The following is a 7,338-nucleotide window of genomic DNA, read 5'->3' on the forward strand; positions in this document are numbered from 1 at the left end:
CACACTACCGGTTCACCTGCCTCTCCTGTCACATCTGATCAACACTGATAGCTCTGACGAGTTGGTTAAAGCTACAATCTGGGACTTTTTAAATTAATAAAATAGCATTTTAACCAATCTGTATGGTAGAGTATGTTAATACAATGTAACTAGTGCATCTGCAGTAGTTGGAGGTAAGAAAAAGTTTGACTGGTTAACAATGTTTATTGGTTAACAGTTATTTGAGGCAGATGGCTAACAAGATTGGACGCTAGATGGGCTGCCATCTTTTTTGTAGTTCGGACATCGTTGCATTTACCTCTTGCTATCGGGAAATGAGACAACGGATTTAAAACGTACATATTGTAGTAGCTTTAAAGTTGAGAACAAGTTGTACTGCATATGAGAAACGATGGCATAGAGCCAAAATATATAGAGGTTCGGGCCCACCTACGTTACACTGTCGATCCGACCAATATGTCTGAGTCATATAGTGTCAAGGGCCTTTTCAGAGTACCGCTGTACCTGTCCGTATGTGTCTCTTTTGTGCCCATTTTTGGAGATACCTGATGTCATTAGTAGAATATACTAATGACATCAGGTATATCCAAAAATGGGCACATGGGCATATTATGCCCACTAGACCATACCCGGTGAAAGGCGCAGGTGAAAGTTGTTGCAAAGTTGGGGTTAATGCACGTCCTGCCGCGCGGTTTCTCCCCCGCGCGCGTCCCGTCGTGGCGCCCCCCCAAGAGTCCCCCAAACCAAGACACCACCACCACCACCACCACCGTGAGGTTACTAGAATTATAGTAGGATACCCTGTATATTGGTATGCCCATATATGGGCATATTGGTTGGATCAGCGGTTCTGGACAACTGGATATCCATATATGCCCATATATGGACATATCAGTTGGATCTGTGGTTCTGGACAAGCGCAGACACGTGTATAGTGCGTGCCAACAATCCTGAAGGGGGCGTCAACAAGTGTCATTTGGTAGCGGCGGACATCTTTATGGGGTATAAACAGGTTGACTTGCCCCCCACCAGTATGTCTGCAGCTACTATTCCACGCCCCCCGTGGTGACGACACGTTGGCAAGCACTATACTGTTCTATGCATCGTGGCTGCATTTTGGCCCTGAATTGAAGTCAAATCTATTTCACAGCTAGGAAACACAGAATTTGTATATATTCTTTATATGTATAATGTATGTATTTACTAGAAACAACTTTATCGTCTGTGTTGATTTCAGGAGAAATCCTCTGACACAGAGGTGTTTATGTGCACGTTTGTGCGCAGCTGCGCAGAGATTAGCAGTTCTCTGTTCTCTCAAACATTTCCTGCAAACCAACAAATATTGCTTACAATGTCTTGTTACTGTGGTAGACTTAAAATACTCAGCACAACCCCCACATAAGATCACTTATTTGTACCGAGCTTCAAATAAATTCATTGATGGCAGCATAAATAACTGTTAAAAATATGACCTTATGCTTTTTGCTATCTACCACTGCCATCTACTGGACAAAAGCGTTAACTAACTCATTGGATAAAATGACTGGAGGTATAGTAGTACAGCACAATGGAGAATAATTTGAGCAGTTTCCAAGAAACTTTCCTGGTTAATACAAACTTGAATTACAGAATCAGAATCGATTTTATTGTCACGTCACAGGTTTACAAGATGTGAAGAGGTGGGTGAGTTTTTTGTTTTTGTTTTTGCATGTTCCATTGTGTAGTTTTTGGTGAGAAGAAAGAGGATAGAGTAGGAGTGTAAGAGCAGGAGAGAAAATAAACACACGCACACACACAGTTGTCCCTGTTCACAGGGAACATAACTGCCTACTTACTCACTCTGTATTCTTGAGCTTCAGGATCACGTCTATGTCCGATATGCACACACACACACACACACACACACACACACACACACACACACACACACACACACACACACACACACACACACACACACACACACACACACACACACACACACACACACACACCCCTAGTTGCATACACATATTCTAAATCTACCTAAATCCCACAAACTAGTTGTACTGGGTGGTTGTGTAGAGCCAGAGGGACCAACCTGTGACCTGCAGGATCAACACAAAGCCTTTGAGTGGCTGACTAATGCCTCATTTAACCCCCTTCAGCTGGGATCCAGACCCCCTGCAGCCCCCAGGACACGACACGCAAGTACACATCCCTCTGACTGACGCATCACATAAATATATCAGACTGAATGACATATCACATAAATATGTTATGACTGAATATCGCCCAAATCAATGCTGAGTGAGGTATTGGATATATGACGTTTAATGAGATATCAAAGATATCAGACTGGATGTGATATCAGACAAAGATATCAGATTGAGTGAGATGTGCAAAATATTGGACAGAATCAGATATCATACAAAGACGAGATATATCAGACTGAATGAGATATCATACAAAACTGAATGAAATATACAAAGATACCACACTGAATAAGATATTGGACTGAATGAGATATCAGACAAAGGCTGAATGATATATCAGAGAAAGATATCAGACTGAATGAAATATCTAAGAAAACAAAGCAGACGCGTGTAGATTTCATTACACTTCGTTACTAGGTATGAGGTTCTTGCAGTTTTCAGCTTCACCCTGCTGATGGCTACTCAGATGGTCCTGATGAACCCTCAGGGGGAGCTGAAAGGGGTTAAGTGTCTTGCTAACGGACACCTCGACACATAACCGGGGCCGGGAATCGAACCTGGGATCCATTCATTCAGCTACGGCCGCCCCCGAAACAAACAGAACATAATATGATCACAATTCTCCTTGGACTGCCAATGGTTTACAAGGCTGTATGACAGCACATGACATGATGTGTGTGGCTTCCTTCTAAAGCTGCTGTTATGATAATGCTGCGTTGTGTGCTCTCAGTCTGTAGATGCTTGAAATATTTGAATTGATACACTTTCTAACATCTTCATTCTGCCTGTTTGTCTCCACATGCTCTCTCTCTCTCTCTCTCTCTCTCTCTCTCTCTCTCACACGCAGCTCTTATGATCCTCTGTATTTAATTCCTACCTGCTGAAACCAAACTGGGAGGCAGCTCTCAACTCCAAACCATCCACCAGAGAGAACAGAGGAGAAGATGACTTCAGCTGGAGGTACCCATAATGATGAATAGACTTCCGATCTCTTTCATTCTTTCTCTCCCTCTCTGCCTGAGCGCTGACGGCCATACCAGCCCAACTACTATGACTTACTGTAGGCAGTATACAACTGTGAACTTCATGGTGCCTTATTTTGGGGGTCAAATGTATGTTGTTGAGCGGTGTAGCCGCTCCTATTAAGTGGGTTTGGGACCGTCGTGAAAAGACTGTTGTGAAAATGTGTCTTTCGCTGTACTGTGATTGGCTGACTCTATTCACACCCTTTGCTCAGTACCGTGATTGGCTAGCAAGACGCATGATGAAATTAATTATCTATAAATATCACCACACACTTCAAAAAAATGCTTTTTTTTCCATCACTGTGATGACCACTGTTGTTGCTAAATAACACCGCTCACTTCACACTGGGTGTGATTTTTTACATTTTCTTGTGTTTTAATGCAGTTTAAATTGCAGACTGGTTTGAAAAGTGTAGCTGAAAATAGTCCTGGAAGAGATCAAATTAAATTACTTTTATTTACCCCTTCAATGATGTTTGACATTGACTCAATTATTCAGGTAAGCGGAGAAAACAGACAATTCATGAAAAATATGATAACTAATAAATCACATTTTACAATTACAAATTATCTGTATTAAGTACTCTACACACCAATAAACTAAAGCTGATTAAAACTAATTCCACTTATGTTACGATTATGAAGAACAAAGCTTCGTGGAAGGAAAACAAAAAAAACTCTGAATTAAATTCTATATTGATTGCGCTTAAACACTCAAAGCTTAATGCTAATTATCAGTTATACTATTGTTTAAGGCAACACCAAAATCTTCCATGTAAAAGTTCAAGCGTTCCTATTTGTTACCAGTGAGTCTGGCCCCTATTGCCCCCATTGAGAGGAGTAATATAAAATAAATTGACGCTGGGCCCCAATTTCATCTTTTGTTTGAGAGTCGATCTGCTGCTGTTTAGAGTGGAGCCCTAACCTCTCTGTTAGCTCCTAATGGGGGCCAATGTGTAGCTAAGTGTGGCTCGGCAGGACAAATCAATATCGATGTGGCCCCTGATGGTCTCTGAGTGAAAGTGGTTTTTGAAACAGAGAGGAGGTTGTGGGTGCCTCTCCATTAAAGATCCCCAGTCAACCTTGAGAGGGGCACAGACAGGGAGAGAGGAGATAGAGATGGACTGATGGATAGGTGGTGTGTGTGTGTGTGTGTGTGGGGGGTCTCATATTTTGAGACAGATGTCACCCGAGCGTTAAGTTTTATGGAGGAGTAGAAACTCCTCCATCTTTGTCCTCTCTCATCACTGGAGGAGGGAGAGAGAGAGAGAGAGAGAGAGAGAGAGAGAGAGAGAGAGAGAGAGAGAGAGAGAGAGAGAGAGAGAGAGAGAGAGAGAGAGAGAGAGAGAGAGAGAGAGAGAGAGAGAGAGAGAGAGAGAGAGAGAGAGAGAGAGAGAGAGAGAGAGAGAGAGAGAGAGAGAGAGAGAGAGAGAGAGAGAGAGAGAGAGAGAGAGAGAGAGAGAGAGAGAGAGAGAGAGAGAGAGAGTACTATTATGTCTGGAATGACACGGGGGTAGGGGTTCATCTCTGAATCGACTGAATCAGAATACATTGTTTCATTTTTGAGGAAGTAAGGATGCTAAAGACATCTGTAAAAGTAAAACAACGCTGTTATAACTTATGAGGATAGCGTAGATGTAATATATACAGGCTATACTCTACTGCAGTCATCCTCTGTCATTGATGATCACTGGACTATCATAGGAATAGAAAGCTTGTTGAAGCTTGTTGCCTTTACTGTTGGTTACTTGTCATGGACTGGAGCATGTAGTGAGAATGAGCAGCAGGAGCTGGTGATAAAAGTTATTGAGTGTTTTTTTGTTGTTGTAGATAACAGAAGTGATTTTATTATCAGCAAAAATATACAAGCATCAACATACAACTTTACCGTTCCAGTTCTGTGGTTGCTGAAAATTCGACATAATCACAGTTGAAAAGAATTGGTTTAAAAGTTGCTGCATTATCACTAGTCCAAATATAAGAGCACATACAGCAAAGAAATGAGAGAACAGAAATCGGTAGCATCACATTATAGATTGAACCTTCCCTTTGCCAAACCAAACTATAAACTCCATCCAACCAACCTCCCATTTGACTGGTTCTGTTTAGCATAAAGTAAGAACCAAACACAGCTCTAGATAGCATCTTTGTATAAAAATAAATATAGCATCAACGTCGACAATCTACATTCTCACAGTTGTCATATTAGCTTGACAATGAACTTTAGTAAGTGTAATTCTGGACCAAGTATTATAATACAAAATGCCATAATATCAAAAAAATCAACAGATACAAAAAAAGAAATCATCTTCTCCCTCACTTTAAAGACATCATTTAACGTATTTAAATATCTAGCTGACTGCAGTGGACTCGACCTCTGAGCTTGGTAAAACGTAATTAATTCTAATTTTCTCACCGAAGCCAAAACCGGCATCAGCTAACCTGTCTTAATGCTTAAACACATTAATACACTGAAACCTCTGAAATACAATGCATTGAAGACAATGATTTCACAAACAAAAATGCATCCCTTTCTAGCTGAATTAAGCATTACATTTAAACTACAAAGACGTAACATAATGTTAAATCACCTGAACAGAAAATATTTGAGAAGGAGGATTGGAGAGTTTTTTGTGACTGAACAAACAATTTAAATAGCCGACCAAAGCTTATACAGAAAATAAAACATAATATACAAGCATATGACGTTTTCACCATTAAATGTTATAATGTTACAGACCATGTGAAACTACAGATGTCCATTTGAAATGACTAGAATGTTATTTTTACATAATTTAGGCATTGTGACCCACATAGGTTATTGTACAGCAGGTAAACAAACACATTATTTCAAAAGACCCCACTGGAGTGGAGTCTAACATTAAAGGGGCTACACCATGAATTTCATTTTTTTTTAGGTTTTTAGTATTTTTTGGGCTCCCCAGTGTCTCTTGTACCCAAATTTTTTTTTTTTTTTAACATTCAGTCATTCATGCTCATTTCATGGATTTCCTGAATGGGCGTGTCTGAACAGGCCATTTCAGAATGGCTGTGCAAGTGATGTCACTTGCACTGATTTTGCATTGACGATGGCCAGAGAGAATTGCTCAGTAGCTCCCCCCTGCCCAATAGGACGTTTTGGTATTGCAGCTGAAAAAGCTTGGAATGACAGACAGTCAGATTGTGAGAAAAAATATCTGGATGTTTTTTAGGCTTACAACCTGTTTAAAACGTATTAGGGGGCAATATTTATATATAATATATTTTTTTTTAATTCATGGTGTAGCCCCTTTAAAGGGACACTATCAATACATTTTTTGGAGAGCCGACAATGAAAACTGAGCCGTCTTATGTGTCTCTGAAAAGCCACTAAATTTGTACCGAAACGTTTACGCCAGTGATGTTACTGGAGTAAAAATTGTGAATGTAAAAACCTTAACCTTTTCTACAAGTTATCTAGGACATTGTCCTAGATAGGGCCTGTATGTCTGTCTGTCCCCTCAAAAGTAGACCAATCACTGCTCATGTCGCTACTTGCATGATGTCATGAAACAGAACCACCTTTGGCGTTAAACGAACGCAGCATGAACAGTCTTCACAACCAGGAAATGCCTAGTGAACTGAATGTATAATTCATGAAGAGAGAAAGTTTAATCGTAGTTGATAATCCACAGTATGCATGTCATGCATGCCCTTTAAGTTGTGAATCTGTTACTGTATTTACATCAACATTGTTCATGTGAAGTCGACTTTTGTACTTAGTCAGATGGAGTGCTTTCAGTTCATCATTGCCATTTGTCATTATGGCCAAAGGCGACATAGACTTCATCACACTAGTCCACATGCCCATAATCGGAGAAGGGGGTCAGTACCATGCCAATATTGGACTCTATAGAGCACCGAAGTCTGACGTAATTTACGCATCCTACCTGGTTCGCGGTTTTCCACCCCTGTTCTGAATTCCCATAGACGTCTTTAATATCGCGTCAAATAAGAACTGTGTTCCAAAAATAAACAAATAATCCCGGCGGTTTTACTCTTATGGATATGAAGCATCAACTGACAGTGAGAAAACGCTAATGTTACTTCCGCCGAATTAGTACAATTTTCGCCAGAAA

This window comes from Gymnoscopelus microlampas, assembly GCF_963454915.1.
Source record: "Gymnoscopelus microlampas genome assembly, chromosome: 18".
NCBI lineage: Eukaryota > Metazoa > Chordata > Actinopteri > Myctophiformes > Myctophidae > Gymnoscopelus > Gymnoscopelus microlampas.